This window comes from Acomys russatus, chromosome 10 (genome assembly GCF_903995435.1).
Source record: "Acomys russatus chromosome 10, mAcoRus1.1, whole genome shotgun sequence".
Taxonomy (NCBI): Eukaryota; Metazoa; Chordata; class Mammalia; order Rodentia; family Muridae; genus Acomys; species Acomys russatus.
In genome coordinates, this window is record NC_067146.1 from 74,998,400 (window position 1) to 75,023,613 (window position 25,214).

Here is a 25,214-nt window from a genome sequence, read left to right on the forward strand (position 1 = left end):
ATAGTTAGTGTTCTCACTTCCTTGACAATTTTGAGGAGTCCATTCAGAAATACAGTTAAAAGGAGGGAGGGCTCTTTTAGTTTATTGGGATGATGAGTTTTTAGGTTTTAAAGAGAACAGTTTCCTGTGACTGATAGTGATTTCCATAGAGGAGCATGGCTGGAAGCCCTCTGCAGCTGGTTTTTCCAGTAGCTGCCCGCAGATACATTTATCTCGAAGAGAGAACTAGGAAGAATAGCACAGTATCTATTACAGTTTTTCCTTTAAACCACTCAATTCCAGCTACTTCTTAGAGGGAGTTTGTAGGACCTGGTTGGTGGCGTTTGGGAGAGGTGAATAAGAAAGCATCCCGCTAGTATAACTGGTCTTAATGTTATTTCTGGTAGCCTAGTTCACTCTGTGCTATTGATGCCGGAATCTTTTCCTCTGGTTAGCATTCCTGCTTCACTAATTCAGTAATTTGAACCCAGTCACCTGAAGAATACACGCTTCTAGATACTTTAATCTTAGCCAGTGTCCACTCTTCTTGTCCAGTCATTTCTAAAATGGCTCCAGAGTATCAAGGTTTTACCAGTAAGTTGTCTGACTGCCACACATAGGCCACATATGTTTAGCACCAGACCTACCTACTTACTTCCTACTGATAATTAGAGACAATTTCCCCCTGATGATGAGGCTTACCACTTCCCTTATCTGTTGGATGTTATGCTGGTATCGAGTGCCCCAAGAATTTCCAGGAGGCAAAACCAATGTAATAGCATGAAGCATCTTTTACTATGACTCGAGCTGGGTCGCAACCCTCCTGGAGATTCTTGGGGTACTCGATACTGGCATAATATTGGCCTCTTAGTGCCTAGAGCTCCAAGGAACCCATTGTGTTCTTAGGTGGAAGTGCTTCCACCTCTGAAATAGGGACCTGTACATTTGTGGAGATGGGAGCACGTGTTCCCCTATTGAGTGACTGGAGGTGACAGTAACTGGGCGACTCCTATTCTCATTCCTTGACCCCTAGGTGATTGATTCCTCATGGTGATCCCCATGGAGATCTCAGGCACATCTTGAATGGCCCTCCACTGCCCCTCAAGGAAATGGCTCTTTGATGAGGTGATGTGCATCCACTGATAGCATCTTTGTTAAGAAGCGGGCCCTTTGGTTCTGCTTTGTGTTCCAAGACTATACTTCAGTGGGTAAGACCCCTTAGATCCTTGTGTAAGAGTGCACTGAGGGAACTTGAGCCGACACATACATTTGCCATTCTAACTGTGGATGTGATGTGACCAGATCCTCAAATCACCCTGCTACTGTGACTTCTTTATCATAACAGACTATATCTTGGACTATCAGCTAAATTAAGCCCTTTCTCCCTTAAGTTAATTTCCTCAGGGCATAGGAGAAAGGACACTACAACAGAGGCCGCTGTCAGAGGGAGCTTGCTCCTGAAGTACACCTCATCATGCTGTGCTTAGGCCTTCGGAACCAGTTTGTGGGATGGAATGAAGTAGCTGGGTATGTGAATCCATGGCGTGAAAGTCTAGATTCAACCCCAGCACCACCACAAGCAAATAAAAGGCGCCCTAACCACTTTGATGTAAAGCATATGTGTGTGTTCTTTAGAACCATGCTTTGAAGGTACTTGGTGGTAAATCAGTACTTTGTGCCTTATTATTGTTTTAAAACTATACTATTGCTTTTCCTCCTTGCAGGTGGGGATATTTTGGAGCCTCAGTTCTTGGCCTAGAGTTCATCTCCTTTGACGGTTTTCCACCATCTTATCTTTACACACTATGCTTTCTCCATTCAGTGTCCATAATACAGTGAAACAGGATTATTATTATTTTTTCTTGTGAGTTCTGTAATAACATAGACTGTATTTAATTTACTTTATTATTTCTCTGTAACTTTTATATTTTATTTTATATGTATGGGTGTTTTGCCTGCATGTATGCCATGTGAGTGTCCTGGTGCCTATGGAGGTCTGAAGAGGGCACTGGATTCCTTGGAACTGGAGTTGCAGATGGTTGTGAGTCACCATGTATGTGCTGGGAACCAAGCCAAGGTCCTCTGCAAGAGCGTCCAGTGTTCTTGGCTGCTGAACCCTCTCTCCATACTCACTTGGTTTAACTTTAAAAAAAATTTTTTTGTTTGTGTTTTGTTTAACTTTTTATCCCCGTCTTTCAGCACAGTGCCTGGCTACAGGTGTCCATTACTTGGTTCTAGGTTCGGGGGTTTTTAATTTTTAATTTCTTTATCTATCTATCTATCTATCTATCTATCTATCTATCTATCAATCAATCAATCATCTATCTATTTGGCTTTTCAAGACAAGTTTTTTTTGTGTAGGCCAGGCTGTCCTGGAACTCATCCTGTAGATCAGACTGGCCTCAAGCTCACAGAAATCCCCATGCTTCTGCCTCCTGAGTGCTGGGACTAAAGGCGTGTGCTGCTACCGCCGCCACCGCTGCCACCTGGCTATATATATATATTTTTTAAATAAGTATTTTATTTAATTTTTAATTTATGTGCATTGGTGTGAGGGTGTCACATCTTGGAGTTACAGCCAGTTGTGAGCTGCCATGTGGGTGCTGGGAATTGAACCCGGGTCCTTTGGAAGAGCAGGCAGTGCTCTTAACCACTGAGCCATCTCTCCAGCCCCCTATATTTTGTTTTTTAAAAGACAGGATCCTGTTCTATAGCCAAAGCTGTACTAAAACCTTTCAATCTTCTTGTCTCTGGCATCTGAGTGATAATATTCAGGTATGCACCACTACACCTGACTCAATAATACACACACACACACACACACACACACACACACACACACACACACACATAATATACACATAAATACACATACATATATACATGCATACACACATACATATACACACATGAGTATATATACACACATACATGCATATACACATCATATATACACATGAATACATATGCACATATACGTGCACAGAAATACATACACACATATACAAATATGTACACACATATATACATACACGCATATGTACATACATACATTTTTCAAAACTTTTCCAGTGAATTTCTATGAGTAGTTGTGTCATGATTCAGGATAGGGACAGAGAACAGGAGAGGTGGCTGGAGCCAGGTCAGATCTTCCCAGGAAACGGTGCCTTCTGCTCTGCAGTCAACCCAGGCTGAGACCCATGATACAGGGTGGCGGGACTTGTACACGTGCCAGTATCACTCACACATGGAGCCATCACCCCCTGAGTGGTCGATGTCTCCTCGCAGTGGTGGAAGTCCAGGTAGTTCTGCCAGCAGTTCTTGGTCTGGTTCTGGTTCTGGGAAGCGGCTTGTCAAGGCCAGCAGTTTTGTAGTTTTTTATTTTAGTCTTGGTGTCTTCAGCCATGGTGTTGACTCCTAAAGCCTGCCCCAGAGCAGGGTTAGTTCAATGTGACCCTTAGCAAAGATGCCAATGTCAGACGGGCCATACATATAATTTTTATATTTTACTATATTTTAACTCAATGTGTACCCATAGATGACCTTAAACTTCTGATATTCCTGCCTTCAGTGATGACACTACAGGTGTGAACCACCGTGCCCAGTTTTCTATGGTTCAGGGGATTGAACCCATGGCTTTGTGCATGTAGATGAGTACTCTGCTGGCTGTGCTACCTCCCCAGCCCTCAGGAGATGTGCTGAGAGAGTGACCTGGGACTTGAGTGTTACATCACATTTACTTTGTGTTTCAAGAGCTCTATAGTTATAATCGCCCTGAATTTGCTGCTTAAACACCATTGAAGGCGTTCTTTAGCAAGTGCATTTCTTGCAGCTCTTTCTTTTGAGGACAGTAGTGACAGCACCTATCGGTGCATGGCCAGGTCTCCACCTTGGATTAGCTGCTCTTGGGCCTTTTGCTAATATTTTCAAAATCCTATTTCTTTAAAGCCAGCAGGAACCCCGTTGCAGAAAAGGTCCTGAGTGTCGCAGAATGTCTGTGCAGATACAGCCGCACCTGCTCCATATGTTTCTTAGCTACCGTAGTAGTCAGGTTTTTTTTGGGGGGGGGGGGCATTTCGAGACAGGGTCTCTCTGTGTAGCCATGGCTGTCCTGGACTCACTTTCTAGACCAGGCTGGCCTCGAACTGACAGCGATCCACCTGCCTCTGCTTCCCGAGTGCTGGGATTAAAGGCGTGTAGTCAGGGTTTTGGTTTTGTTTTGTTTTTTGAGAGGCTGTCCTAGACTCGCTTTGTAGACCAGGCTGGATTCGAACTCACAGTGCTCTGCCTGCCTCTGCCTCCCAAGTGCTGGGATTAAAGGCGAGCGCCACCGTGCCCAGCTTTTAGTCAGGGTTTGTTTGTTTGTTTGTTTGTTTGTTTTAGAGAAACAACTTACAGAATGAATCTCTCTGTAAATATAAAAAGGGGATTTGTTAGAAAGGCTCACAGGCTGTGATCCAGCTAACGCGACAATGGCTGCCTATGACCGCCAAGTCCAAGAATCCAGAAGTTTTTCGCTCCACAAAGCTGGATGCCACAATTGGTCTTCAGTTTATGGTGAAGTTCCAAAGAAGTAGGCTGGAAGGCCAGTGAAGGAGTGGACTCACTAGCCAGGCAAGAACGAGAACGAGCAGGCAAAGAGCAAAAGCTCCCGCCTTCCATGTCTTCCTACAGGCTCCCAGCACGAAGTGTGGCCCAGATCAGAGGTGGGTCTTCCTGCCTCAGCATCCGGATCAAGAAGTAAGAGTCTTGCCACCTCAAAAGTCTGGACGAGAAGTGGATTCAGACCAAGCAAAAACTCCCTAACGGGTGTGCCCTCTGTTTCCGGATTCCAGTTAACTCCAGATGTTGTCAAGTTGACAGCCAGGAATTGCCTTCACCGCCACCTTAAAAGTGTCCATTCAGGAATTCCCTGCCGAATTTGTTCTTAGATTGACTCCTAAATCATCTCTGCTTTGGGAGTTTGTCCCGGCTTGAACTTGATGTATCTGGCTATTCCTTTTCAGACCTCCACCCATGCTTGAATCCGCTTTTCTGACTTTTTGCCTGGCTTTGGCATCTTCAAGCAACTGACCTCGGTTCAACCTGCCTTTGGCGCTGCTTCCTGCCTGACAGGATGTGAAGGAACTGAGTTCTTCTGAGGAGAGACTAGCCCAGTGCAGTTCGCCTGAGGGGATGCTGGCATCATAGCAGGGAATAGACAGGTGTACTGTATTGTACGAATGAGTATTTTAACTCTACACAGGCACTGCTGTGATACGTTTGTTGGCTTTTATTGTAAAATGCTCCTTTTGCCAACATTGAATGAACTGCTCTAGAAATAAGAAAAAAATGGTTGTCTGTTAGTAATTAAGATCTGCTTTGCTTTTAGTGATTTTTGGTTTTGTTTTTTGTTTTTTGTTTTTCAACTTCCTGTTCAAAGAGGTGACCATTTTACAATTTGGAAAAGCCTGTATAGAAGCGCGGTGCTCGCACTGTTAAGTCTGGTACTTGTTTGTCATGCCGCTCGGGACACTGCTATGCTTGCCGTACTGCTTGTCCCACAGTATTTTAATAAATAGTGTCTGCAGATATTTGCATAAATTACTCAATTCTGGCTCTAGATCATTGGAAAGGAGCCATCTTTTAAACAACCAAAGCAAATTTCTAGCTTGTCAATAATGTGATTTGAGGCCAGTGATTTCTTAGAAAGCCTTCAGGGACCATGTTTCACAAAATAAAACCAGCTATCCACACAGGGAGGCTTCTTTCAGGCTTGTTTAGTGACTCTTTTGAAAAAAAAAAATCAGATTTAAAAAAACCCTATTTTCATCACTTATTAGTTGAAAGGGTATGGAATTGTCACCCTCCCTCCCATTGGTACTGTAATCCCTCCCCTCATTCAGACAAAGCTGCAGCACACCCAGCCTGACAGACAACATGAGCTGGCTGGAACAGGATCAGATGTGCCGATTTCTCGTGCTCAGGGTGGCTGATGTGAGACGCACTGGCACGAAGAAGTTGGCCTGGCCCAAATAACCACGGAGAAAGAACAGATTTCAGACAGGCGGTTTTACAGTTTCCCTTTTGTTATTTTTGCCAACTCCCAGCCACTTCTTTCTCCAGTACCAAGCACAAGAGACAAATGAGCATTCTTAAGTGCTCTGAATATACAGGCCGGGGGTTTTTCTCAGTGACATTTGATCTCCGTATATCAATTTACCTCACCACCTCCACCCACCCAATTTACATTTAAATAAAGTTTTCAAATGAATTGCAAACTAAAAAATAAGCTATTTAGGGAATGAAGGTTGTTTTAAAAAAATAGACTATTTTTTTAAAGCTGTTTTTCATCTTTACAAGATTAAAACAACTAGTTTTTACAGGCAAACAGCCTACAAAATGTTTTCGTTCTGATATTTTCTTACAACCACTCTGATGCAATACACCAGCTATAAATATTTTGGTTTATGTGATTTTTTTTTATAAGAAGTCTTTTTGATCAACTCTTATATGTTTGACTTAAAAAGAACCTGTCTGGACAGAGTGAGCATTCTTTCTCATTGATTTTATCTTTCTTCCGAGTGGCTCTGTTTTCCCTGAAGCCCACTTGTCAATATAGCCCTGGCTCCATATGCACTGCAAGGACCAGGCTCTGCATGGGAACCAGATTACCTGCCAAGGCAGTGGGCAGAGATGGGGCCATTTTGGCCCCAGCCCAGCTTTGTGAGGAATTAACAGTTCTGCAGACCCACATGGAGGGCCGGAGCTATAATGTTGCACACTTTTGAAGTTTCATTCCTGGAGTCTTTCTTTTGGGTTTTGGTGTTTTTTTGTTTTGTTTTTTGTTTTTTCATTATTTTAAACATAACACCTTCCTATAGAAAACAATTAACTACAGCATACTTAATAGTTTTGTTAAGAGGGTAAATCTTCTTACTTTAATGAAATAAAATCTTTGTGCGTTTTACACACACACACACACACACACACACACACACACACACGTGCTAGAACATGCCTATGATGGTCAGAGGACAACTTCTGGTGTCAGCCTTCATCTTCCACCTTGTTTGAAACAGGATTTCTTAAAATTTCATACTGTATATTTTGAATATTCATCCAACTCCTCCCAGATTCCTGCCCTCTCCTTTCATACCCACTCAACCTTGTATCCTCTTTATTTTATTTTAAAAACCCATCCAGGCCAATCCGCACTGGTTATGTACTCTTTCTCCGACATGGGACCATCCACTGTTGCATAGTCTGCCGCATATGAACTCAGCGCTTAAGACAGCGTTCACAAGACCTGTATAAGTTCAAGCCAAATAGGATCCCACCCCAGTCTGAGGAGATATTAGCATTGATAGCTTCTGGGAGAAGGAGAGTCTACTTTCCTTAGGGATCTGGCCCTGGTAGGGAGAAAGGGCCTGCAGGCTGTGGTGATTCTCCAGCTTCCATCTCCCATGTCACCCTGCGAGTGGTGGGATTTCAGAACACAGCACCAGACCCTCGCTCCTACACTGATGCCATATAGGTTCTGGGGACCCAGACTGCGTGCTCACACAGTGCACACTTTACCTACTGAGCCATCTCTACAGCCCCAGAGTAATTCTTTAATTTTTTTCTTATATTAGCTACTGTTTTAAAGAATATATTTAGAATTTTAGATGACAAACAATATTGCGATGAATTGACTTATTCCCAGTCATTTCACAACTAAATGAATATCCATGGAATAAATTTTTTGAACTAAAACTTATGGGTCAAAATGCCCGTGTATTGTAATTTTGATAGTTACTGATAAATTGCCCTTCATAAATTTTACCAGTGTGCACAGCTACTAACAGTGAATGAGGGGTTTTCTGATGTAGTCTTATTAACAGACTATCTTAGCTCATTCTTTTATTCTTGTTAACCTGATAGGTGAAAGTGATGTTTTAGCATGGTTCGGTTAGCATTTATGTAAATGAGGTGAACATTTTAATGCTTTTTCATGTCTATATATATATATTAATTTTTATTTATTTTTTTTTATCTTATTTTGTTTTAAATAAAAAAAAAAGCAAACAAACTGTTCCTTCACTATGTTTATTTGCTTCAGCTAGTTAAGGGCCCGGAACCCTCAGCTCAAGGATCCTCCAGCCCTACAGCCATATTTCGCTGCAGGCTCTTTCAAGGGCTATGAAGATTTGAGTATTTTACATGGAAGAGGCTCTGAGTGTTCTGTGCACGGCCCGTGAGGACAGTGCTCAGTATCTGTACTTTGTGGAGTAGTCCCTGGGAGACACCACCAGATCCTGGCCTTGGCGGCCACCATGATCTTTACGATGTCCTCTTCCTCTTGCTTGTCCTCCGTGTCCCAGCTGAGCTGCTTGTTGTTGCCAGTGCCCAAATCAATCACGACGTGTTTGTTTCTTTTCTACGAGGTTGTACAGAACCTCGTTCATCAACAAGTGGGGTCCCAATCATGTCCGAAATGAATAACGACCACGCGGTCCTCCTCTGAAAGGATGGCCTGGTCTACCTGCCAGCCACTGTGCAGGTGCACAAGCGTGTACGACACCCTGAGCAGACCTGCGCGACAAGATACCGAGAGCTGCCCCGGCAGCCCCGACCCCACGGGGCCACACTTGGCCACCTCTAACCTGGTGTCATGTCTATATTTTTATGTATCTCCCACCAACTATTAACTGCCGACAGCTTCTCAGTTAGGGGTAAGACTCCGTGTCCACATCTCCCCTCCACGCTGGGGTTTTTGTCTGGCTTTGGTGGGTCTGGAGTCATGCAAACGAAATACCAAGGACACCCTATAGTGGAACAAAAAGTTTATTTTCCAGTCAGCACTTACTGGCAGCCAGGGACACAGCTCCAAGCTCTGGAGTTGGAACTACAACCCAGAGCAAGACTGTTACAGTCTTCTTAAATCAAAAACCATAAGCGGGAAGGTGTGTGTGTTTGGGGGTGGGGGATAATCTTATCTAGACTGGTCAGTGCCAGATGGACTCATTATTTTTAACAAGGCTGGAGTCGGCAGGATGTGGTGAGGACCAGGGAGTCAGTAATGTGTGGAGTCAGCAGGATATGGGAAGCAACAGTAATCTGTTTTGGGATTGGGAGCATCCATCTGTCCTTGGCTGTTGAGTGGTCCCTCTGTCCTGGTGGTTTTTACAGTTTTTCCCAGAACTAAAGGCCTATGTGCTAAGATGGAGGACAGGTCTAAGATAGAGTCAGGCTAGCTAATCCTTTCATCTTGAGCTTGCATAGGCCCTGGGCATGGTTTCCCAATCACTGTTATCTCCTATATAGTTGACCATACTCTAGTAGATGGTCTCATAGCCAAGAGCATTTTGAGTATTTTGAGTCATTTCTACCTATACTTTGCCAGCTCTTTATTGGCTTATAGACGTGTGTGTGTGTGTGTGTGTGTGTGTGTTCACATGTGTGTGTAGGCTTCCAAGGGCATTGCCCTTAGGTGGCACATATAAATTGATGTAGGTAGACACATGCCTTTAATAAAAAGAAACCATTGTTCTGAAAGTCCCTTCAGGGGTATATTTGCAAAGACCTAAATCCTGCCACTAGGCCTCACCTCTTAATGGTTCCACCATCTCCCAATAGCACCAAGCTTAGTACCAAGCCTTCAATACATAGGCCTTTACAGAACATTCCAGATACAAATTACAGCAAAGACAAATCTACAAATGTTTTATTTAATGTTGCTTAATTTTTTTTTTATCAGTGTGTGTGTGTGTGTGAACTACTTTTCTTATTCTTTTGGCAAAATATTCAACAAAAGCAACATAAAAAAGGAAAAATGTTTTGAGGATCATGACTTGAGGAAGGTGTGGTGATGAGAGAGGCTTTAGCTAGGGTGGCGAGAGGCAGCTGGTCACAAATGTATCCACAGTCAGGAAGCAGAAAGAGACAAACGCTGGTGCCCAACTGGCTTCTTCCTTTCTATTCAGTCTGGGACTCCCAGCCTGAGGGATGGTGCTGCCTATGTTCCCGCTCAGTTAAATCTCTCTGGAAATGCTCTCAAAGACACACCCAGAACAATGTCTCCTCAGTGGTCTCGAATCCATCCAAGTCGACAAGAAGATTAGCCATCATGGTCAAGATGCCCTTACCTACTATAAAGAATTTTCCAGTTTTCTCTCACTACTTTTACTGTCTTTCCCTCCTTCCCTCCATGATTCTCCTTCTCTCTTCCCTTCTTTCCTCTGTTTCTCTCTTTCTTCTCTTTCTACTTTGGAATGTTTGTCTGTTACCCAGCATTTGGGGAAGGAGCATTTGCTCCTGGGAGCTCACTGGCTAAACAGCTTAGTTGAAATGGCTGGTTTGCAGTCGCTGAGAGACCCTGTCTTTAAAAAATGAGATGAAGAGCAATAGGGAAAGATACCTGACATTTCTCTGGCCTTTGCCTATGTGTATAAGAGCCCATGTACATGTGCACACGTGCGTACCTCCCCAAAACCATATACAATTGTCATCCCTACTATTTAACTCAATAGTTTTAGTCTAACTATCTTTTGTTTGCTATTGTTTGATATCTATTGAGGCTGGAGTAAGTTTCAGAGATGTTACCCAGTGGGGTTCTGGTGTACTTGGCTAAAATGGTTCAGCCAGATCGCTGAAGCCAGGTTTGAAGAAGACTACTAAGGGAATAATGGAGAACATTAAGCCTTAACACCAGTCAAGGATGAGAACTCAGGTCCAAGAAGCAGCTACAAAAGATGGAGGCTGAGCAAGCAGTAAAGTGAAGGTAGCAGGAGAGATGAAGAACCGAATCTGAACCCCAGGATGGTGGCACATATTTAATCCTGACTTCTGTGAGTTGGAGGCTATCCTGGTCTACAGAGGGAGTTCCAGGCCAGCCAGGGATATGTAGTGAGGCCCTGTTTCAAAACAGAAGCAAAAAGCCAAATTTGAGTGCTGAGTATGTTCAGAAGCCTAACAGTTGTGTTGTACATTGTGCTGGCTCATAGGGTCTGTCCGTGGCTGGGCAGCAGTTCTTATTTATTCTTTTTTGATGCTGAGAATTGAACCCAGGGCTTTACTCATGCTAAGTACATGCTCTACCACTGAACTACAATCCCAGCTGCTGGACCAGGCTCAAAGGTTGACAGTAGCTGCATGTATACCAACTTAGGAAGTTCTGAGACCCTTTTTGTGGTTATTATGTTATACCCGCTTCCTGAGCTTCCAAGACACAAGCTCTCAATCCCATCTGACAGAGGGAGCCAGTTGTTCAGTTGTCCAAGATCCGGAGGGTCATCAAGGGTATGGTTTTGCTTTGTTTAGAGGCACCATCTTGCTGCTAAGTAGCTGGTCTTGAACTTGTGATTGCCTTGTCCCTGGTCTCCTGAGCAATTGTTGTGTTTGAACAAAACAGGTTGGATTTCAGAGATCAGACAAGCATCCATGAGGGAAGCATCCATGAATGTAGAAATGGCTGGCTATAATCTTCTTAGCAAGGTCCTGGCTCTCCTAACAAGAACGATGCCTCCCTTTCAGCAGGTGACTTTGCTTGCTACTTTATAGAGAAAGCAGATGTGTCAGAGACATAGTAGCAAAAAATCTCAAAGCAAATTCATATGTATATGCAATGAAAATGGAGTGTGTTCTTTCCTCTGTAAGGCCCCAGCTGCCTCACTGCCTGCCATGCCAGGGCACCTGTTCTCAGAACAGTACTGAAAATAGTATTGTCGGTGACGTGTTATTACATGAACATACACTGCAGGTGAGTTAACAATACAACATTCTCATTGTTAGGGCTAAGCTGTGTCTCCCCTAAGTTCATATGCTGAAGGCTTTATCCCTAGTACCTCAGATTTCGACTGTGGTCTGAGCAAGAGTCTATAAAGAGGTAATTAAGTTAAAATGAGTTCACTGAGGTGGAGCCAAGTCCGGGGTGACTGATGTCCTTCTGGGAAGAGGTGATTGGGACATAACATAGACACCCACAGAGGGAAGACTCTGTAAAGACAGATGAGAAGATGGCTATCTATAAGGCAAGGAGAGAGGCTCCAGAAAGAGCCAGCCCTGTGGATACACTGATCTTGGACTTCCAGCCTCTGGAACCATGTAGAAATACATGTCTATAGGTGAAGCCTTGCAGTTGGGGAACATCACCACCATCACCACCATCATCACCACCACCACCACCACATGCATGTTTTTCCTGCATGTCTGTGTACCACATGCGTGCACAGAAGAAGGTGTTGGATCCTTTGGAACTGGAGTTACAGACACTTATGAGCTGCCATGTGAGTGCTGAGACATCATACCGGTTCCAGGGAACTTAAAAAGATAGTTTATTTTTAGTTATGGTATGTGTGTGGTATGGGGGCGGGGCAGGATCTGTACAGGTGAACACTAGGGCCCTTGGAGGTCAGAGGCATTGGATCCACTGAATTTGGAGTTGAAGGTGGTCTAAGCCACCTAGCACAGGTTCTTTGCAAGAGCAGTATACACCCTTAACCAGAAACTAGGCATTGCTCTGTGCACTGAACATGCTTCTAAGGAAGGGGGAAAAATTGACATCATAGCCATGAGGAAACAAAACAAAGCAAGCAAACAACCAAACATACCCAAAATAGTTCCAATCAAGATGGCTTCCTGGGCAAGTCTTAGGAGGATTAGTGTCAAATTGAGTTCATCTTACTATGTGTGGAGCTGGAAAGTGTGTGACCTGGGGAGCTGGTCCAAAGCAAGGGTGAGGTTTGACACATGTCTAAACCCCAAAAACCTCATCCTGAGACCGACAGGAATAGGACTGCTCCCTCTATGCTCTGGGCCTGCATATTGCAGCACACATAGCTTGTGTGACCCCTCACCTCTGCCACCCTTGAGGTAGTTACATAGCCTGGTGGCCAGGTTTCAGGTTAAACGTCCTCTCTCCTTATAAGGACATATCCAAGTGTCACCTGGGATTCCTCTTCAGGCAAATGAAGCACCTCGGCCCCAGCCAATGACGAACATTCACCTAGAACATTCTTATTCACACCCCCAGGTTTACACAGCCCTGACACACACACACACACACACACACACACACACACACACACACACACCCCAATAAAAAGAGCTGTTTCACTGAAAACCGTGTTTCTTCCTCATTCAGTGCCGGCTGATGCTGCGTAACCCATTTGCCCTTACTAAGCTTCTTTCCTTCCAGCCCAGCCTGGTGTATGATGGTGTCTGAACACCCTGAGGGGAAAAGAAGACCCCGAGCAGCAAATACGCAGTTGCCAGTGTGTGTGTGTGTGTGGGGGGGGGCATATTTTTGAAGAGCAAACTTGGACAAGTCCATTTTCAGGGTCCTTCTTTGTACTGTGAACATTCAGACTTCCCTTGCTGGGGAATTCTCATAAGGTTATATCCCATCTGGAGGCTTTATGACAGATTCTGTTTCTCTGCCATTTCCAACTTCTGTAAACCTCCTTCTTATGTGGCTTGGCTTGCAATCTCTTGCCAACAGTTGGCATCTTCATATGGCACTGCAAAAATCTTCATTTTCTTTAACTTACAAAAATACATTTATGTATTAGTGTACGTGTGTGGGTCCAAATGTGGAGGCCAAAGGACCGCATGAAGGTCTAACTTCTTTTTTTTTAGGACAATATATTTCATATAGCCCAGGCTGGCCTCAAAGTCACTGGGTATGGGCCTTCAGGGGAACTGGCATGGAACTGCCGAGATAGAGCATCTTCAAATCCTGGAAATCTCAAACTTGAGATTTGAAATCTCATCCTGAGAAACAGGTGTGGGGCAAAGCTGTCTCTTTGTGTTTCCGTGCCTGCCTCAGAAGCATGTGACACAGCCCCAAGGTGGTTTCAGGTGGTCAGTCACATAAACTTGTCACCTGTTATCGTTCCCCATGCAAATAGAGCACTGCTTCCATCCGAGTCTCAGCCAATGAGGTGCATTCATCCTCAAAGCCCCTCCCACTGCCCAAGGGTTTTAAGTCCCTGTTTCACATAAAATAAAGGGTGCACCATCTAGGGCTTTTATTCTGAGCTGTAGCACTGGGGAAAGAAGGGCCCCCTTTCTCCCTGAAGAATTCATCACTGGACCCCGGCACTTGACTGCCAGACAGAATGTTGCCGGCAGGACCTTCATGGTCACCCCAAACTTCAGCTCCAGAACCTGCTTTCAAGCTGTAATCTGATCAGGGCCAGGTGATTATCGGAACCCTTTGCTGCTAAAGTGGCTGTTGAACTAGACACTTTGCTGGGGGGAAATCTTTTTCTACCGCACCTCGCCTGGACCCATAATCTTGTGGCACAGATCTTGTTCTATGTTCCACCCTCCCCTGTCTGGAGCCTGAAGCCCCTGAGGGAAATGGAGTTGGGACACCATGCTTTTGTCACTCGGATCTTCCAGTGGAAAAGTGTACTCTTACGGCTTGGTGCCCAGTGGCCTTTCCGGGAACAGAGCCATAACTAGGTAGCCAAGGATAATGAAGATGACTTTGAATTCCTGATCCTCCTGCCTCAGCCTCCCAAATGTTGGGATTACAGGCAAAACAAATTATTTTCAACTGAACACTCTGGTGGCATTTGATATAGTCATCGGGTCATACAACTACGTACTGTTTAACTCTGAACTTTTTCTGTACTCTAAAAAGAAGTCTCATGCCCAAAGGGCAGTTGCTCCCCTACTTCTTTTCTCTTTTAGCCTCCCCCCCCACCCCGATAACCACCAACTGTATTCTATGTATGGATTTACCCACCCCATGTATGTCATACAAATGGAATCATATAATGCAAGGGTTTTTAAAAGTAAGCATCTGTGGTGGTTGATGTTGTCAGCTAGACAGGGTCTGAAATCAACCAGGAGACAAGGCTCAGGGCATGTGCACCAGAGATTACCTAGACTAGGTTAGCCTCAGAGCATGCCTACCAGAGATGACCTAGACTAGGTTAGGCTCAGGGCATGGCTGTGAGAGATTACCTAGACTAGGTTAGGCTCAAGGCATGGCTGTGAGAGATTACCTAGACTAGGTTAGGCTCAGGGCAAGGCTGTGAGAGATTATCCTAGACTAGGTTAGGCTCAGCACATTCCTGTGAGCCATTATCATCTAGTTTAGGTTCCCTGAAGGCTTTATCCATGAGCTGAGGTCCTGAACTGAGTAAGAGAAAGTAAGCCGAGCACAAGCATCCCCCTACTCTCTGCTTCCGAACTGCGCATATGACCAGCTGTCTAAAGGTCGGGCCGCCAGGACTTCACCGCCATGATGGACTCAGATCGTGGGCCACAAACAAACCCTTCCCTTCCTTAAGTTGCATTACACCAGATATTTTGTCAGAGCAAAGAGAAAGGTAACTAGTTTAGCTTTTGCTTAGAGTAACATCCTCGAGGTTTGCATTTACATCTGCCAGTCTCTTACAGGGCCACACCACATCTTGTTTACCGGTGGACGGGCATGTGTGTCATTTTCTCCTTAGAGTGTATCACACTACCACAAACATGCATATAAAAGCATTGGAGCTGCTGTTTTTAAGTCTTGTGAGCGCATGCCGTCATGTGCTGCACAAGGACATTTTTGGCAAATGCTAGACTGCATATGTCATGGTAGTCCCATAAGACTGTAATGGAGCTGAACGTCTCCTGTCGTCTTGTGACATCATAGCTGATATAGCAGCATAGTCCAGCACATGACTCTGTGGTGATGCTGTCAGTCATAGAAAGGCATAGCATTTGCAACCAGGCGTACTATATGACACTTGTAGTGACAATAAACGACTGTGCTTGTATTGTTATGTCAGAGCATGCATCTACTTATAAAGAAAAGTTTACTGTCAAACAATATGCTGTGTGGCACCAACAGTAGCTTCAGCTGTCTTGTTTACTGATCTCTTCATTGCCTCTAGAGGCTGCTTGGAGTGATGGACCTAGGGCTTCTAGGATGTGCAAAACTCTCTATGGTGTTCGCACAAAGATGAAGTCACCCATCACACATTTCTCAGAACCTACCTCATTGCTATGAGTGTCTAAGAGATACTGGCACATGTAGGGATTCTGTTCTAATTGCATTGTTTAGGGATCTTTTAAAATTGTGAGTTTTTATAAAATTTTTTCTTATTCACCTTTCTTTTCAGTTTTACCAAAGGGTAGTTGCCAAATAAAAGGTGTGTTGGGTTGGGAGTTGCAGATCAGCAGTAGAGTGCCTATCACATGGATGGATAAACCTGGATTGGAATCCCAGAACTGTAAGGACAAAACTGTAGATATTTCCATTATGCAATGAGACATTTTGAAATATGTACTCATGGCTTAAATGATTGTCTCAATCAACATCATTAACATATCTATTACTTTTTTTGTTTTCTTTAATTGAAGAAGGGATACATACTTACGTTAATAATCCTAATAGGATGAAAGCGGGAAAAGCTCTCTCTTTCTCTCATTTTGGCTGCCAGATCCCCTCCCAGAAGCAGTTATTGGTTCCTAGGAGTGAGTAGGTCCCTTCCTTGCACTTTCTATGCACATACAAACATCTGTTACCCTTCCCAGCCTGGGGTAGGAGATTGTTGGCTGTATGGGCTGATCTTCTTAGACAGTCATCTGTGGCAAGATCTGCAGTTACTGGGAGTGTAGTAGTTACTTTTCTCAACTGCTGTATCCACATACTAGACAAGAGGAAGGGTTTGCTTTATTTTGCCTTATGGTTTCAGAAGGGACACAGTCCATCACGTCGTCGGGGAAAGTGTGATTGCAGGAGCTGGAGGTGGCTGCTCACACTGAGCCTGTAACCAAGAAGCAGAGTGTGGCCAGAATGGTCACATTTCGAGGCTAGCCTCCAGTGATCCACTTGCTAACAGGTACATTCAACCTGCGGCTACACACACACACACACACACACACACACACACACACATCACAGACTACTTAAAACATGACATTTTTTTCAAAAAAAAAAAAAAAAAAAAGCAGCTGGGCTGGGTGGAGCACGCCTATAATCCCAGCACTCGGGAGGCAGAGGCAGGCAGGTTACTGTGAATTCGAGGCCAGCCTGGTCTAGAAAGTGAGTCCAGGACAGCCAAGGCTACACAGAGAGACCCTGTCTCAAAAAACCAAAAAACCAAACCAAACAAAAACAAAAACAAAACAAAACAAAAAAACCCAAAAACAAACCAAAACAAAAAACAAACAAACAAACAAAAACTAACCCTCCATCCCCCACCCCCCAAAACCCTTCATCATATAGTTCAGTTCATGAGAGTGGACTTTATAGGGATGATATAGTGTCACCATGTCAAATGGTTAGGCATACCTGAATCTTTAAAAGGCTTTACAGCCTTTCGAAACATTGCCACCCATTGTGGAGCCCATTCCACACTCAGCGAGTGTCAGGGACTGTACATGGAACAGCTGTGAAGCATGTGCCTGGGACTGGGGTCCACTCTTCTACTCCTCTCTTTACCTGTCATTTAGTCCCAGTTGGATAATGGGTTTCTCTGAATGTTGGCCCTGTGGCCTGTATCCTGCCACTGGGCTGTGTGGAGGGTGGTTTAGCAATATGTAATCATGCTTCGGAATGCCACGGTCCAGGAAAGACTGCATTCACCCACAGTCAGATGTGCTGTTCAATGCATCACTTTGTAGCTGAGGAGCTGCCATGCAAATTACAGAGGTCACTTATGGTTAGAAAGCCTCCTTTCTCCAGGACATACGTATTGCTGTTAACCCTTCAAAAAGCGGCACTTAGATGAGCCACACCTTCACGAGGATCATGATTTTAAGAACCCTCTCTCAGAAAAACCCAAACCAAGAGAAAAGGCAGAAGCCATGTATTCTGCATGATGTGAGTTGGGTGGGAGAAACCAGTAGGCTCCAAGTGTTACTGACCAACATGTTACAAAGGGGTTGCATCTTTCCTCCTGAAAACCAGTTGCCTCTCTTCATTTTCCTTTTTGTAAAAGGCACAAGCTTCCTCCTCACAGGAGGAGCCAGGTACCTCAGGTTCTTCTGCCTGGATTATGTCCAAGTCACACATGTTGCATGTCATCAAGGTCCTTAAACTCATCTTCTCCTTACAGTTGTTCTTGCTCTATCTCGTGATAACACCATGATTTTCCTTTCTTTTACCTGTGAGTTACTGTTTAGACATGACCCTCTTGTTTATCCAGGGCCAATGAAAGTCTTAAGCAGGACGAACTTTGAGACAGAGTGTCCCACCCTTCCTACCAGCATTAAGCCCACAGTGTTAGAGGAGTTTCCTCTTTGACAATGGGTCTCATGGAGCTGGGCAGGCCTCAGGTCTTTTCTGTGTCTTTGCGGCAGCCATTTATTTAATCCTAGCCAGCTCTAGAGAGATGCCTCTCATACCAGATGATGACATCATAGGACACAGAAACAGCAGAAATCAGAACAAGCCTCATATTATGAACAAGCAAGGCTGAAGTGAGCTGGCATTGACCAAAAATGACGAGGCTGCTCACTTAATAAAGGGAACCATAGTGCTTTTATTGATTTTCTAGAGTGGGCTATCTGATAACTTTGCATTAGTAATTTCCATGGTTTCAGAAGAATTTTGGAGGAAGGCATGAACATACTAAACTTGTATTGGTGGCTCCAGACACATGGTTCAATGTATTGGTTACTTTTTATTTTCAACTTGACATTAACTCGGAAGAAGGAACATCAATTGAGGTTCATTTTTTGGGGGATTGGGGAGGTTGTAAGGGCAGAGGGCAGATATGAAGGGACAGAGGAATGAGTGGGATAGGGGGGCATGATGTGAAATTCTAAAAAAAAAAATCAATAAAAAGTTAAGTATTGCTGAGCATGAGAGAGAGAGGGGGGAGAGAGAGAGAGAGAGAGAGAGAGAGAGAGAGAGAGAGAGAGAGAGAGAGAGAGAGGAGATAGAGGGAGAGGAGGAGAGAGACACACGAATTAGCAAATGAACCAGTAAGCAGCATCCCCCATGGTCTTTGCTTCAGGTCCTGCCTCTAGGCTTTTCCTCTGGTTTCTTAGTGATAAGTCGTTTCCTGGAAACATAAGATGAAACAAACCCTTTCCCCTACAAGTTGCTTTTGGTCATGGTGTTTAATTGACAACAGACCAGGCCAACTAGGGACTGCTGAGTTTCCTCTGTTGATATCATCACCTTGCATTTACCATCCTCACTCCAAGGTTTGGTCTGGTCCTGATGATGAGGAACTGTAGGTGCCTGTGCTGCTGACAGAGCACAAAGTACCATGGCACTGTGCGCACCTAGAGCACATCTGAGTCCTGCCTGCTCCCACTCCACTGTTCTTTCAGGACAGCAGCTCCCTGCTGCCTCCACTTTTTGGCTCTCTGACCCTTTTCTGTAGCTGTCCATGGAGACCCCTGTAGGTCTAAGACATCAGAAAGAGCATGTCTTTCCAAAATACATGACAATTCATTTCTCACATGTCACAAAACGGTGAGTTTCTAGTCTAAAACCTTAGTCTGCCTTCTGCCAACCTTGGGGAAGCGGCTTTTCATGCTTTGTCCCCTCTGTTCCCAGAGGCTGCTACTGGCCATTGGGCCCCCTCATACCTATAACCCAGCCTTCTTTCCATGGCCAGATCAACCAGCTGCCACTGTTTCTGGCTTCAGCAGCCTCAGCTGAAGAAAGGGCGGGCAGGACCAGACAGAGCAGGAGGAAAGCCTGCTGGACGCTTTCGGTGCCGATCTGAGTTTTTCAAATCTTCTCTGTTTTATGGAGTCTAGTTGCAGACCCATGCTTTTAAAACACTGCCTTTACTTTTTAAAAGAAGGGTTAGATTTGCCACAAAATTGAACATAAGAATGTGGGATAATCCTTAACTATAGGCCATTAAAATTTTAAAACATGTATGTATGTTTTGCCTGCGTTTATGTCTGTGTACCACATGTGTGGTGATGTCAGAAGAGGGAGACTATGTGACTAGAGCTACAGACAGGCTAGGCTGTCATGTGAGCTGTCATGTGGGTGCTGGGGACCGAACTCAGGCCCTCTGCAAGAGTAGTGAGTGCTCTTAACCACTGAGCCATCTCTCTAGCCTACACATACCATTTCTAAGAGGACCTTTAGGAAAATGTGGAAGGATTGATTGAGAGCAATCAAATGCACAGGATGGAGTAAGTCCCACAACCTGCCTTAATGAATTGTTAAGGTAGACATACCAGATTGGCAAACTGTGTAGGTAAACTACAGTGTGGTTAAGAGATAAACTCACTCATTACTGGGGACGTACAGAGCAAAGGCCAGGGCATCATTCTTTCCGAGACTTGCTGTGCCAATCCTCTCCCCTGTTGTCTGTGTCTTTCCACTCTTCTATATCCTAAGCAGCTAGAGTTCTGCCAGTTCTGACTCTTGGGCTTATGTGGAACTGGGCTCATCTTTGAAGAAAAGTCGCTGTGCAACTCTTTCCTAACATTTTGTACTATCTTCCTATACGTGAGGGGTGCAGTAAATAAGCTGCCGACCTGGCCCCACTCCATGATGAGAGAGAAAGCAGCCAGAGACATCTAGAAGAGTCCAGAGCACAGAGAGAGAGAGAGAGAGAGAGAGAGAGAGAGAGAGAGAGAGAGAGAGAGCGCGCACACGCTGGTCACACGGCCGGCAGATTAGACATGGCCAGGGCTGCCTGTGAGCCAGAGGGAGAATAGCAGGGGATAGAGAACAGGATGGTGAGAATGGCCAGGTTATAGGAAGAGTGAGCAGCTGGAGGGAGTGTAAGGTGGGGGAGGAGGTGAGACAGGCTAAGATGCTAGCATGGACTGTGACTCTGAAGGAGCCTGGAGGCCAGCATGCACTTTGATAACAGGCATCATGGGTAGCCATACGTCTAGGGAAATGACTCTTTTTGGCAGATGGGAACTGGTTTTACAAGTTCCTGAGGAATGCTGGCTTTTACCAAACTGCCAGAAATCTTCCTGTAGCCCAGGTTGGGCTCGTTTCTGGGTACTTGGACTGCCTTTTGGAGCTTGGGGAATTGGAGTTTCCTTTGGACCTGACAAAATCTAGCTTAAAAAAAAAATAATTGTTTTATGTGAGTGTGGTGTTTTGCCTGTATGTGTACTGTGTGTGTGCAGTGCTTGTGCAGGTTAGATGAGAGTAGAGGGGTCTCCTTGGAACCGGAGTAACAGACAGTTGCTAGCCACCCTGGAGGTGCTGGGACTTGAACCCATGCCCTCTGGAAGAGCAGAGCCACCTCTCCACGCCCTTTACCTAGCTTTTCAGGGTACAGGTGGAAGAGTTATAGCTTATAAATCTGATGGGAAAATTTTTTTTATTACTTGCTTATGAATTATGCCAACTATTTAAGGAAGAAATAATGTTTACTCCATCCCAAAAGGCTTCTAAAAATAAAAAATTAAAGAGAAGACTCTTCAGCCGGGCGTGGTGGCGCACGCCTTTAATCCCAGCAGCTGGGAGGCAGAGGCAGGCGGATTGCTGTGAGTTCGAGGCCAGCCTGGTCTACAAAGTGAGTCTAGGACAGCCAAGGCTACACAGAGAAACCCTGTCTTGAAAAACAAAAAGCAAACAAACAAACAAACAAACGGACACTCCATCATTCTTTGAGAGGAGCATTTACATTGATACCCAAAGCAGATGGAGGCATTGGAAAAGAAAACCACAGGCCCACATGGGAAGTTTGTTATGAACATAATTCTTAAGTCAGGAAGATATTTATGTCCAAGAACTAGTAAGAGAGACTGGAAAGAAGTCCTGGGCTAACTTCAGTTGATACCAGAGTCTCTGTCAGTCATCCACTGGTCCAGGAAGGAAGGGAGATGCTGGGATGGTCTGAGAGGGAAGGAGTTTGGTCAGGGGATGTGTATGTAAAGGTGTCAACAGTGAGAGGGGAAGCAGGAAGTGATGCGTTTGGGAGCTGCTTCCATGGGGGAGAGAGCAGGGGAATCCTGGGAACTGGCTATGGGGAAGGGCTGCCCAAGAGGAGCTGTGGCCTTGAGGAGAGGCAGAGATTGCTTAGAGCTGAAGTCTGTCAAGCTGTAGGACTATTTCTCCTGCTCCAGTCTGAGGCGAGCTAAAGCCAAGGAAGTGGGCGGGGCTCTCTGGGGCTCACATTTGCTCTGGGTCTTAAGAATGTGGAGATGGATTATGACAGAGAGACCTGTCAAGGCCGAAACACTAGGTTTTCTTTCCCTAGAAGCCAGGACTCGGGAGCCCGGGACCACACTCTATAATGTCTGGGATTCTACTCATGTGGCTAGTTACATTGGCTCTAACTTTTTCTTTTTTCATCTCCTTAAGGTGAAACAAGTCTTACACTCAGACTCCCGGATGGATCAGCATCAATTTGTTAAAGCAAAGTCATGTTTACCAAAGGGGCTCATCTATCCACAAGTCTCAGAAGGCCCTGCCCCTGCTGCTCGTGTAGTAAACAGACTAGCTCCTTCTCTGGCATTGCTTTTTCTTTTGCAATTTAGGTTGGAAGTGAGAACCAGTTCTTTTTTTTTTTTTTTTTTTTTTTTTTTGAGAACCAGTTCTTGTGTAAATGAAAGGCCATGAGTAGGAGTGATTATTGGGTGCCCTTCAGTAGAGAAAGGGCTGGGCTAGCTAGTGCCAGGAATTCTTAGCTAACTTAGTTTGATTTTGTCATCTCCCTTTTCTCTCTCACCAAAGAGCAATGAACAGAAAGCTTTTTACCTGAGTTTGAGCAGGCGAGAAATTGTAGCACACACACATCAGAAGTAAAAGCAGGGCCTGAAGAACAGAAAAAAAAAAAAAAAAAAAAAAAAAAAGAGTCACTCACAACAGTTTCTGTGGAAATGGAGAGAATGAAGAGGCTAGGAGCTAGAGAAGAAGGGAAAGGGATAAGAAAGCGTGCAGGAGCCGGGCGTGGTGGCGCACGCCTTTAATCCCAGCACTCGGGAGGCAGAGGTAGGTGGATCGCTGTGAATTCGAGGCCAGCCTGGTCTAGAAAGTGAGTCCAGGATGGCCAAGGCTACACACAGAAACCCTGTCTTGAAAAGAAAGAAGGAAAGAAAGAAAGAAAGAAAGAAAGAAAGTGCAGGAATAGGACGGCAGATGAGGGAGGATTGCTGGAGTGTAGTCAGTGAACCACATCCAAACCCTGTGGGCATTTATCTGGCAACAGACAGGGGAAAAAAAAATTACCAGTAGTTCCTAAGTGGAAAGGCCTTGCAGGTTTCTCTGGTTGTGTTTGTCGGCAGGCCACAGCGGTCAGGTCAGTTGGAGAATGCATGTTTCTTGTTTAAAAAAATCAGGCAGGAAAGATTGATTTGAAGTTTCATAAAACTGATCTCCTAAGGAGCTCTTTTGTCTGTATCTTTAAAAAAGCAACCCAGTAAATATACACCCAGGTGAAAATGACTGTTCCCTTCAGACTTGGGTGTGGGCACATTCTGAAGGACGCTGAGCTGAGGGTAGTGAGGAAACAGCACAGGAGCACGCTGTCCTCCCGGAACTTGCTCCAAAGCAGGACACAGACTGACAAGGACACAGGGGACCTGCTACTCAGGAGGGCACAGCTGGATGAAGGCACCTACAGACCCTCATGGGCCCAGAGATGATACCCAAGGGACCTGCATGCACCAGGAATGACACCTCACTCCTTTTTGTTGACCACTTACTTACTTAGCTTTCTCTTACTTTGTCACCTAACCTTTGGATTTTGTCCCGTGACTCCATCTTTTTTTTTTTTAACATGGGCCTTTCCAACTAAGACCTTGGGAGGGTTGAGAAAAACTAGGTTTTGACTATCTCTTACATCAACCTCATTGTTTCTATGTTTCTCAAGGTGATACAGGGGCTAGCAGAACTACCAAATGTTTAGCTGTATACATACGAACGCTCCACTTTCTGGCCACAGGGTGTTTTAAACAGTATCCAGATTGTGAAAAAAAAAAAAAAATCTAATATTGAGAAACATGGGTCTAAACTTTAGCGTTCTTTCTTCTTTTTAAAAAGGTATTTAAATAAAGATTTGTTTGCTTACATGTATGTATATCATGTGTGCTGTGCCTGCAGAGGCCAGAAGAGGGCATTGGATCCTCTAAAACTGGAGGTACAGACAGCTATGAGCTGTTTGCTATGTGGGGGTGCTGGGAACCCAACGGGGTCCTCTGGAAGAGCAGCCAGTGTTCTTAAGCACTGAACCATCTCTTCAGTGCCAACTTTAGGTTTCTTGAAATAGAATTCACATGTCATATATTTTTGTTCTTTTCTAATGTAGAATATATGTGATAAAGAGCTTTTGGAGCAACTAGTCAAAAAAAAAAAAAAAAAAAAAAAAAAAAAAAAAAGGAAAGTGTCTACACTCTGGGTTTCAAAGTCCCTTCTAGGCCTGTCCTTGCCCTCACAGAGTAAGCCTTTCCTGTTTTCCCATAACCCTCTGCATCTCAGGAGTCACGCTTGGGTAGTTTCATGGATGCTGGAGGCCTCAGCTGACTAGGCAAGGCAAACTGGACATTAAGTCACCTGTTTCAGACTCAGCGGTGCTTGGATTACAGGTCTAGCGTGGTGCCTGGTTTTTGACATGGGTACCAGGGATCAGACTCGGGCCCTTGTGTTTACACAGCAAGTACTTTACCGTCTGAGCTGCCTCCCTAGACCGAAGGGTGCATTTTATAACTTAGTACCAGGAGTAGGGAGAGACAGACTGTAGGCTAGAAAAGACTGTGCGGATAATACTGCTTATGTGAAGTTACAAACACACAAAAATACAATATTGTTTAGGAATGTGTAAGCAATAAAAGTAAGATGTGTAAAGGACGGGAACAAATTCAGGCTAACTATTGCTTTCAGGGAGGAAGTGAGATTGGGAAATGCTGTGCAAATGTGCAGGGTTGCGGGTGCTGAGGCCACTTGTTATTCTTAACGCCCTTTCAACTGAAACATTTTAAAATACTTAGAAAACATTTCATCTTTAATTTTTGATAAAAATATTTTATTACCATATGATCTGACAAACTTGCTTTCGATATTTACCCAAATGAGTTGGGAATGTCAGCCCACATAAAACCCTGCAAATTGATATAATTTATCCCTTATTGTCCAAATGTGTTCCACTGTGACATCCTTTAGGAGGTGGCTGGGGTGTGTGGGTAGATGAACTCTACTTCTTACTATGGAATATTGTTCTGTGCTAAGAAGAGATGAACTATCAAGCCACGGAAAGACCTAGGCGAGATTTCACTGCATGCTACAAGTAGAAGAAGCCAATCTGAAGAGGCTTGTGTGATCTCAAATGCATGTGTCTGCGTTCTCCAGAGGGAAGGACCAACAGGATAGTGGAGGAAAAGACACA

The 25,214-nt window shown here is 44.6% G+C and overlaps 2 pseudogenes; both read right to left on the reverse strand.

Annotated features, from left to right (window-relative positions):
• Positions 1-3,036: 3,036 nt before the first annotated feature.
• On the reverse strand, positions 3,037-3,385 carry LOC127194192 (cytochrome c oxidase subunit 6B1-like; annotated as a pseudogene).
• Positions 3,386-8,210: 4,825 nt separating this feature from the next.
• Positions 8,211-17,962, reverse strand: LOC127194193 (thioredoxin-like protein 4A; annotated as a pseudogene).
• Between the last annotated feature and the right edge of the window lie 7,252 nt (positions 17,963-25,214).